Genomic DNA, 10271 nt, shown 5'->3' on the forward strand with positions numbered 1-10271 from the left:
TTGCTGAGGCTGGATTAGAACTCGTGATCCTCCTGCCTCAGCCTCCCAAGCTTCTGGGATTACAGGTATACACCAGCATGCATGGCTACCTTGATTTTTCTTTTTTAAAGTCACAGTTGGTTGGCAAATATTTACCAGTACCAACTCACAGTGAGATATACTACAGCATTTTTCCTGTCAAAATTTTCAATGACAAAAAAAGACTTAAGTGACTAAACAGCCTATTCAAATACCTTCATAATTGGTTATTTTAAAATCTTCAAGCATTTGTTTGTTTTTCAAACATGTTTGCTATGCCAGCAACCCCATCAAAGGTAAAGATGGATCTCTTGCTAACAGAAATGCGGCCTTAGGAACAATCATCCAATACTCAATTGTGGAAAAGAATACTCAGATGTATCATCAGGAGGCATCTAGTGGGGAAGTCAGAGGATACAATGCAGTTTAAATAGACATGATTTGCACTTTTAAGAAACTGCTCACATAAAATGGAAAAGAGGCAAGGAGTGAATCTTGACTCTGCTAGTTCCTGACTCTGTGACCTTAGACAAGTCTTAACCCTCCAGGAACCTGTTTGGTCATCTGTGCTAAGAAGATAATGATACCAACTTTACATAGATAACTATTTGTGGAAAGAAAAGAACAACGATATTTCAAATGCTTGGCATAACAACCAGCAAATGTAATAGGTGGACACACAGGCTGAGGACGTGGGAAAATGGACCAAGGACACACCCAGTGAGTAGTGAGTAGTTGCCTCATTTTACAGATAAGAAATCTGCGTCTCAAAAGTTCAAGAGTCTTGCTTAGTCTCCACGTCTGAAAAAGACCGGCATATGAATCCAGATCTGATTCCATTTGCTTCACTTTATACTACATCTGTCTCTCTCATGCATAGGAACTGCAGACCCTCAGCTTTTAAAACCTGTAAAAAGCATATGTTTTAATAAAACGTGTACTTTTAAAAAGCTGACATGAATGTCAGTATTGGAGGGAGAATCAAGACATTGAAAGTGCAGGAGGGTGGGGGTCAGGGAGGAAAATCATGCGGTCATCACCAGTCAGGAGAACTGCCACAGCTGTGGTTTTCGGTGGTCACAGGTAAGAAACAGAATTAGTGATATTCTGATGAAAAGTCAACATGAAAGACAACTAGGGAGGGGAAAGATCTGAAAAGGGCCTTCGAGGTGCCCATCATATTCCATCTTTCGAATGGAGAAATTTCAAAAAAGTGTTTATAAACCATTGGAAATGGTGTAGAAGGGTCAATTTGCATTTTTAAGATGAAGAAAGGATACTCAACAAGGCAAAATACATACATGTTCATTTTTCCCCTTACTTTCTGTGTTCATTACCTAGTCTTCTCCATAAGGAATTTATAGACCATTTTCCTCCTTCAAACTGGTCCTTCTGGTGAAGGGAAATGAGAATCATTTAAACAAAATGTTTGGGATTAGAAATTGTTCAGATTTTATAGTTTTTCAGATTCTGGAATATTTGCAAAGAACCTAATTCAAATATCTGAAATCACAAATGCTCCAAAAGCCCCAAATTTTTGAGCATTATGTCAGTATTTAAAAAAAAAAATTTGAACTTCAGAGCATTTCAGATTTTAGGTTTGGGGATTAGGGTGTTCAGCCTGGATGAGCCAACGATGTCAAGGAGACACAAAAAAACCTATATTTTGGGGCTTGGGTGTAGCTCAGTGGTAAAGTGCTTGCCTCGCATGTGTGAGGCACTGGATTCAATCCTCAGCACCACAGAAAAATAAATAAAAATACTGTATGTTCATCTACAACTAATTAAATATTTTTTAAAAAAACTATATTTTTCCGGGTGTGGTGGCACATGCCTATAATTCCAGCAGCTTGGGAAGCTAAGGCAGGAGTTCAAAGCCAGCCTTAGCAACTTAGTGAGGCCCTAGGCAACTTTGGGACACCCTGTGTCAAAATAAAAAATTAAAAGGGCTAAGGATGTGGCTCAATGGTTAAGTGCTATTGGGTTCAATCTCTGGTACCAAACAAACAAAACAAAAAAGAAATCTCTATTTTACAATGTTCCAACTGAGGTTAATGAAAACACGCTTCTAATCCTAAATTTTGTCTGAGGATGGCAAACAGAGAAAAACATGCAAATTTACACAAATACATTTATGCAGCTCTTCACACATTTGCATTCACAGCTTGGATAAATTTTAGAAACCACTACTAACTTTTAGTGATCAGGGACCAAAATGCAGAGTATTATTTAAATGCAAGTCATTATTTCATTAATTCACTTCCCTCTAGAAAGTGTAACCAGAGTAAAAAGGAAAACAAATTATCTGGAAGATAGCAATTCACATGCCTAATTCATCTGCCTGCCAAAATTGGTATCTTGCGGTGTCTGCTGTGGGGAATGTAATCTCTTTTCCACTTTAGCTCAGCAATGGAGGTATAAATGTAAAAAAAAAAAAATAAAAGAGTAAAAAGGAAGGTGTGTGTGTGTGTGTGTGTGTGTGTGAGAGAGAGAGAGAGAGAGAGAGAGAGAGAGAGAGAGAGAGAGAGAGAGAAAGACACTTGTCCATCTGTCCATATAACCAGCAGTAGACTAAAACAAGAATCAATGCTGCAACCACAGAACTGTGGCTTTGCTAGTTCCTCAATTTAACAGCTTAGCTTTTCCTTCCGCCAGAAAAACAATTGACCATATTTGAGAAATAGTCTCCGTGTAGCTTGTAAGGGGGACTGACACCGCCCTGGCTCTGAAGTTGAGCAAAACTTTATTTTAACTCAGTATGTGGGTCACTTTTTATCTCTATTCTTCCACTCACAATTAAAATGACCTTTTATTCTTTCAGTTTTTAGAACACTTATATTTGGCCATTTACTGTGCAATGACAGATAGGTGTACTTGGGTATAAATGAAAAACTGCTTGATTTATTCATGACTATGGATCACAACAGACTAGAAAATGTAAATGCCATTTGACTAAAATTATGCTAAACTTCAAGGATGAAGATCCTTTTAAAGCCTTTGAGAGGGGGAAGTCATGTTTTATGACACATTCTACACATTTTACTAACTACAAGTTAGTAAAACTCAAATACTCAGTCAAGTGCATTGAAGGACCAAGTGGTGCTGCTGTTGGTGCTCCTCCTGCTACTGCTGCCAACCCAGAACAGTCTGTCTCATAGAAGCAATGGCATATGGATGCACTTCTTTGGGGACATTATGACTATTTGAACTCAACTTGAGGAGTTGGGCCCACATAAGCATCATGGTTTACTGCCTGTTTATTCCAGAAGGTTGCCCTAGAATTCGATAGGTGATGCCACATTGACTCAACTGTAGAAAATTAAATAAGTCGGGTGTGGCGGTGCACGTCTGTAACCCCAGCAACTCAGGAGGTTGAAGCAGGAAGATTACAAGTTCAAGGCCAGCCTCAGTAACTTCTGGTGACCCTGTCTCAAAATAAAAAATAGAAAGGGCTGGAAGTGTAACTAATATGGTTAAAGCACTTAGAAAAAAAATGCCCAACTCAAAGCAGGTAGCGTGGTAAGTATGAGTTATTATTTGGGCAATAAATTGAAACTCTTCTCCCACCTGTTGCTTACAGTATTTTACAAGATGAAGTGATTATGCAATTGCTGGGAAGACTAATGTAATAGTTGAAATTGACAAACCAAAACAACAGGAAGAGTCTCTGGTATAAGACAGGAAATGGAATCAGAAGGGAACTGAGGAAAGGGACAAGGAGATGCTAACTGGAGGGGGATCCCCTAAGAGACAAACATCTAATCAGGAGGGAACATTGGGATTTTAAAATGTAAACACAAAGAAGCATTGATGCTTTTGATTTAAGAAGTGCATTTCCTCCTGCTCTTTCCTCCCTGCTCTGTTCTTGGTTGCTCTCATTATATCAAAGAAGACATTTGGCATTTGTTTTTTAGGGATTGGCTAGCTTCACTTAGCATAATCTGCTCTAATGCCATCCATTTCCCTGCAAATTCCATGATTTTGTCAATTTTTAGTGCTGCGTAGTACTCCATTGTGTATAAATGCCACATTTTTTTTTTATCCATTCATCTATTGAGGGGCATCGGGGTTGGTTCCACAGTCTAGCTATTGTGAATTGTGCTGCTATGAACATCGATGTGGCAGTATCCCTATAGTACGCTCTTTTAAGGTCTTCAGGGAATAGTCCGAGAAGGGCAATAGCTGGGTCAAATGGTGGTTCCATTCCCAGCTTTCCCAGGAATCTCCATACTGCTTTCCATATTGGCCGTACCAATTGGCAGTCCCACCAGCAATGTACAAGAGTACCCTTTTCCCCACATCCTCTCCAGCACTTGTTGTTGTTTGACTTCAGAATGGCTGCCAATCTTACTGGAGTGAGATGGTATCTTAGGGTGGTTTTGATTTGCATTTCTCTGACTGCTAGAGATGGTGAGCATTTTTTCATGTACTTGTTGATTGATTGTATGTCCTCCTCTGAGAATTGTCTATTCAGGTCTTTGGCCCATTTGTTGGTTGGGTTATTTGTTTTCTTATTGTTTAATTTTTTGAGTTCTTTGTATACTCTGGATATTAGGGCTCTATCTGAAGTGTGAGGAGCAAACATTTGTTCCCATGATGTAGACTCTCTGTTTACCTCATGAGGTGGGAGGGAAAGGGAGAGAAAAGGGAAATTTCATGGAAATGGAAGGAGACCCTCATTGATATACAAAATTACATATAAGAGAATTTGAGGGGGAAGGGAAAAAATAAGGAGAGAAATGAATTACAGTAGAAGGGGTAGAGAGAGAAGATGGGAGGGGAGGGGAGGGGGGATAGTAGAGGATAGGAAAGGTAGCAGAATACAACAGTTACTATTATGGCATTATGTAAAAATGTGGATGTGTAACCGATGTGATTCTGCAATCTTTTTAATGTTTTGAATAACCAATAAAAAAAAAAGAAGTGCATTTCCATCCGGCAAAATATTTGAAACTCTTTGTGACACTGATTATTTTTATATATTGATGAATCCTAATTCTAAGTTTAATTTCTGTAGTGCTCAGAATGGTATAATTTCACTGGTATTTGTGATCTGAGAAACTACCAGAACTACCCGCTTCCCCATCAAAAACAAAAAACCCAATAACTCTAGAGAGACAAATTAATCCAAATGATGTCACTCTGCTATAAAATCTGCTATTAGTCCTAAAGTCCACCACCTTTATAATCTGACTTCATAATCTTCTGGCTCTTCATAAATATAATCTTCTGAGTATATTTCTTAATTTTATTTTACCCAACCTGATTTTAAAGTGTGTTTTCCGTCTCTCCTGTACTCTTGTACTCTCCTGTACTCTTGTACTCTCCTGTATTCTTTCTTAAATTTCTTGAGCTCAGTGTCCATTTGATGCCTTGAGCTTTGGCAAAGATGAAGCATGTTAGATAAAAACAAGAAGTTGCCTTGAGAATTTTTTAAAGATAACACAAAGAGACTAAGAAGAAATTATGATATTTGTTCTTGTGCTCTTTGTCATCAAAGCCTACTACTGGGTACATAGTTTTTGTAAGAATAGCTAAGTTTTAGCTTAATACACCTATTTACACTAAAAAGATGAGGTTATAATTTTTTCTGTATGCCAAGGTACTCTATAATTCTTTTAAATTTCTCCTCTTTCTCTTTTTTCTTTCTTTTGTATAAAACCCATAGCTTTTGTAGATGCTAGACACAAGGGCTCTACCACCAAACTATACCACCAGCCCTATTTTATAAATTCTTAAAACTCTTGAGCTCAATGTCCATTTGATGCCTTGAGGCTAGAAAGTAGAATAGTGCTTTGGCAAAGATGAAGCATGTTAGACAAAAATCATTCAATGACAGCTATGTTTTCCATCATAGCAATCACTGTGGGAGCTCAGTAGCTAGAAGTCAAATCAAAGACTTCCATGCATATGTAACAAGCTGATAAAAAGTACTTGTGACAAATGTTCATTTCAACAAATATCATCAGCACCTACACTGTGCCAGGAGACAGAGAAAATGTTATACTTACACTAAGATAAAAGTACCAAGCAAACTCACACGCACACACACCCATTAGTTAGGGGGTGGGGGTAGGTAGACACAATAGGGAAGGCCACTGAAGGGGCATGTTTCTGGAAGTGAGCCTTGAAAAATGATCAGAAATGTTACCGATAAAGGTGGGAAAAGCAATTAAAGAAACAGTTGGAGTGAAAAGGAGTGAAAGAGTGTAGAACTTTCCAGTGGCTTGTGGTCTGGTGCTGAATGTGGGTAGGCACACGGGGGGAGGGGAGGGCCACAGCAGAAGGAAGTGACAAGAAATAAGGTTGGGGAAGTGGGTTAAGGCAAGATTGTGAAGGCACAAAATTTTTTAGTAGAGTTGTTCATTAATAAGATACTTCTTTGTTCTATTATGATATGAAATCTGCAATGCTATCTATTTATAAAAATGAAAATGTTTCTGGATTTCTTATAAATACCTTCTCTTTCTGTTTCTGTTTCTGTCTCCTCTTTCTCCCTCCCTACCTCTCAAAACCAAGTGCCAAGACCTCTATGGTCAGTTTCAGTAATGAAAGTCTGTACTCCTCTACACCTGGAGTAAGCATGCTGCAATGAAGAGAGGCTCTGGGAACTGATATAGGGAGCCCAGAGCTTTAAATCCTGGCCACTGTCCAACAGTGACCTGAGGCCAGCTCCTTTAAGAGCTAAGCCCATTCCTCATCTCTAAAAAGGTAGTTGAGAAGATTCAACAAGGTCATACACCAAGAGCAGATGCACACACTAAGGCCTTATAAATATCAAGGATTACCATTACGGTCAGCCCTCCACATTTATGGGTTCTGCATCCACAGATTTCACCAACTTCAGATGGCAAGTCTTCTAAAAAGAACTTGCATCTGTATTGAACATGTGCAGGTTTTTTTCCTTATCACTGTTGCCTAGATAATACAATATAGCAACTATTTACATAGCATTTAAAATGCATTAGGTATCATAAGCAATCTAGAGATGATTTAAATCACACAGGAGGATGTGTATAGGTTCTATGCAAATACCATGCCATTTTATATAAAGGTCTGGAACAGCCAGAGATTTGGGTGCCCACAGAGGTCCTTTTCCTGTCCTAACATCAATGCACACATTTGAATGAGACTTTACTTGTTGACTTTCCCTTCCACAGAGGGTTCAGAGATAGAATTATAAATGAAGTTAAAACACTAAAATTGTTTCTCTCATTAATGATTGTTTCAAGGCATAATTTGCAAAGAAGATAAAAATTTGAAATGCTACAGAGAAAAACATCCCTGGGATTGCTAATGATATGTCCTCCCAAACACCTGTCCATTCTACCATAGCAATTTCTTCAAAAGGCAAAAGATGTAGCTGATTCGCCCTTTCCTTACTTTACTGAGGTGAGAGGGAATGAAAAAGAAGAGATACCTTATAGCATACCAGTTTGATGCTTTGGCAATATAAACTTGATTTGAATTAACTTTTTTGTATTCCTTCCCAAATATAAAAAAAGTGCCGACATTTCTTTATGTCCTAATTTATATTCTTCTTCTTCTTTTTAGTTACAATAAGACAGTATAGTGTTTAATCTTTTCTGAGGTTTAAACTTCTGGAAATCCCACATTTTTTCTAGTTTACTATGACTCGGGTGAGATATACAAAATGATATTGATGGTCACGTTTTGCAATGTAACCAGAATTTCACATTTATAAGTAAATGGTAAATTCCATTCAAATTTTCCTGCACAGACATTCTTTCAGCAATTTTGCCTAGTCACTTAAAGAATTATGATGATAATTCTTGACAGATTCAAAATTGAGATGTGTGTGGATAAGCCACCTCTTTCTGTTTACAGAGAGTTTTTTAAAAAGTTGCCCTGAGGGAGTAATTATGGAAAATAAGTTACGAATACTCGAATACTCGATTAAGAAACATTGGGTTTTGATAAGTATGCTGATTAATGCATCCATTTCCAGTCTCTATAGCTTTTATGTTTATCATCTGTCAAAGGTTCTTAGGTTTATTTGATACTGACAAATAAAAGCTGATGCTACAAAATGCAAAATATCCATGCTTCAGTGAAGTTTCTGGAATGAATATTCCAAATCAACTATATAAGAATAATCTATTGTAATAGAAGGCTTTCTCCAGAATCTCACTGAGTGTTCATTTGTATGGCCATAAATATTAACAAATAATTCAGACTAGTTGACAAAAACAGTATAATTTAGCAACAAAAATTGCTTTTATTTTTAGAGAATAAAGGGAGAGGAGAAGACCTCTAATTCTGTGTGGTTATTAAGCACACCCATTAAAAAACCCTTGCTGCCAAAAATCATTCAAATAACTTGTATCACATTTGGTAACATATGACCTGAGATGTTAATATAGCCACTAAAGTATCATAAAGAAGGGTTTTTTTGTTGTTGTTGTTTTAGAAAAACAGAACCACAGGAGCTAAAATTAACCTACCCCCATTAGGCTAATGAGCAGTGCAATCCAAATGATCAATATGCACTTTCCTGAAAATGTTTTAAAGTAGATAAAATCACAGTAAATAGCCTTCCTGAAATAAAGCAATGGATATAAATCAGAACACGGTTTGGTTTTAAGAGGGGAGGAAAAAAAACCCTCATAGTTTGGGGGCAGTGATAAACTGCAGATAAACTTTGAGAAGAGCCCAATTCAAAGAGCTAATGGTCCCCATCCTGGGCATCACACAATGTGGCTGCAGACTTCCTGAGCAGTTCAGGAGGCAGGGTACACAGAGGACTCAGGCGACAGGTGCTCAGATCTCCCCTGGAGGCCGAAGCCACAATCCCCAGAAACAGCCCAACAACCTCACAAGCAGTTACAAAGGACAAAAAGACATGAACAAAATTTACCTTGTAGAAGAACTCCTTGTTCGTCCTGGTGTGTGACCAGAAACCCCCTTCTTTCTGAACTGCAGTACAGCTTTGTCAAGCCCGGGTGTGTGGTCACAAGGCAGGAAGTGACTAGAGTGACAAATCATCAGCCAGGAAAGAAATAGATTTTGTCTTTATAAGGACATTTTACTTAACTTTTTTTTTTCATGTCCCCTCCCCCTAAAATAATCACCTGACAGAACAGGTCACACTAAATGCGGACGTTCTACCACTTCCTCTGCAGCACTTTTCTGTCTCCTTCTCTTCCTTTTTCTTCCAGCTGACTCTTAAGTGAGCCCTGGACTACTTAAGCCTTTCTGATCACAGATAGCAAATGAAGGCCAGCCAGCTACCTTGACTTTTTTGACTGAGCCTAGTTACTAGAGCAAAGCCCAGGCTTTTACCTACTTACAGCAGAGTTAGCAAATTATTCATTTCTACTGAAAGCACCAAGGAAAAATGTGGCCGAACACCTGAGATAAAGCGAAAGAGATTTCCTTGGGAAAGCCCCGCCCCGGCTGAAACCAAAGCCCTCTTGAGTCCCCTAACAATGATCTTATTGGTACCAAAAAAAAAAAAAAAAAAAAAAAACCCCAGAATGATCTCTTTAAGAGAAGGACCTGAAAAGCAAAGGTTACTATATTATTTACGCATTCTTTTATTTATAGCACACCGATGTGCTAAGGATCTCTTTAACCCAATTAAAGATTTCAATTATTTAGATGTTCCCTAAAAAGAACAACAGATCACACAGGCAGTTGCTACCATTAAATGGGTAGCTTCATACAGACCAGATTTTTTTTTTTTAATGCAGATTTTATAAACTTAGCAGGGTTGTGAGGGAAGCTTCATTCTATGTCCAAATCCCAGATGCTTGTCTTGAGGACAAATTCTTATCTTCAAATGGAAAATCTTCACGTGCTCATGTTGGTTGTAAAAACTGTGTAACACCTTGAATTTTGTTGACTGAATATTAAGCATAGTCTACACATTGCCCAGAAACTATGTAGTAAATCTGCTGTTTAGCAAGGAGGATATATCATCTGGCTGGGTTCCCAGGTCAGATGGGTAGTTGAAGGTACCTGATTACTCTCTAAGGACCCATGCTTTTGCTAGGAGCCATGGACCCTGTTAAGAGGCAGCCATATTCTGACCAGTTGGGGGGCTGCCCTTAGACGACTTTGCTTTTTGGATTTCTTCTCTAGAAAATTCCTGCTTTTGACCTCAAATGCTAAACCAAACTGTTCTGACTTATCTTCTCCATTAGCCAGTGGTGTAGAGATGTTTACTTGGAAGTACACAGGGACCATCTAGGGAAGACAGTGGGGAGAACAAGGGGAATGCTGGAAACCCA

General features: G+C 38.3%; 1 protein-coding gene across 1 annotated transcript in view; it reads right to left on the reverse strand.

Moving 5' to 3' along the window:
• Lcp1 (lymphocyte cytosolic protein 1) overlaps positions 1-8976 on the reverse strand; it is a 53969-nt gene extending 44993 nt beyond the window's left edge. The window contains exon 1 of the mRNA XM_076871957.1: positions 8897-8976. The gene's annotated coding sequence lies outside the window, so the exon portion shown is untranslated. The remainder of the gene's footprint in view (positions 1-8896) is intronic.
• Between the last annotated feature and the right edge of the window lie 1295 nt (positions 8977-10271).

The sequence above is a fragment of the Callospermophilus lateralis genome, chromosome 12 (assembly GCF_048772815.1).
Source record: "Callospermophilus lateralis isolate mCalLat2 chromosome 12, mCalLat2.hap1, whole genome shotgun sequence".
Classification (NCBI taxonomy): Eukaryota; Metazoa; Chordata; class Mammalia; order Rodentia; family Sciuridae; genus Callospermophilus; species Callospermophilus lateralis.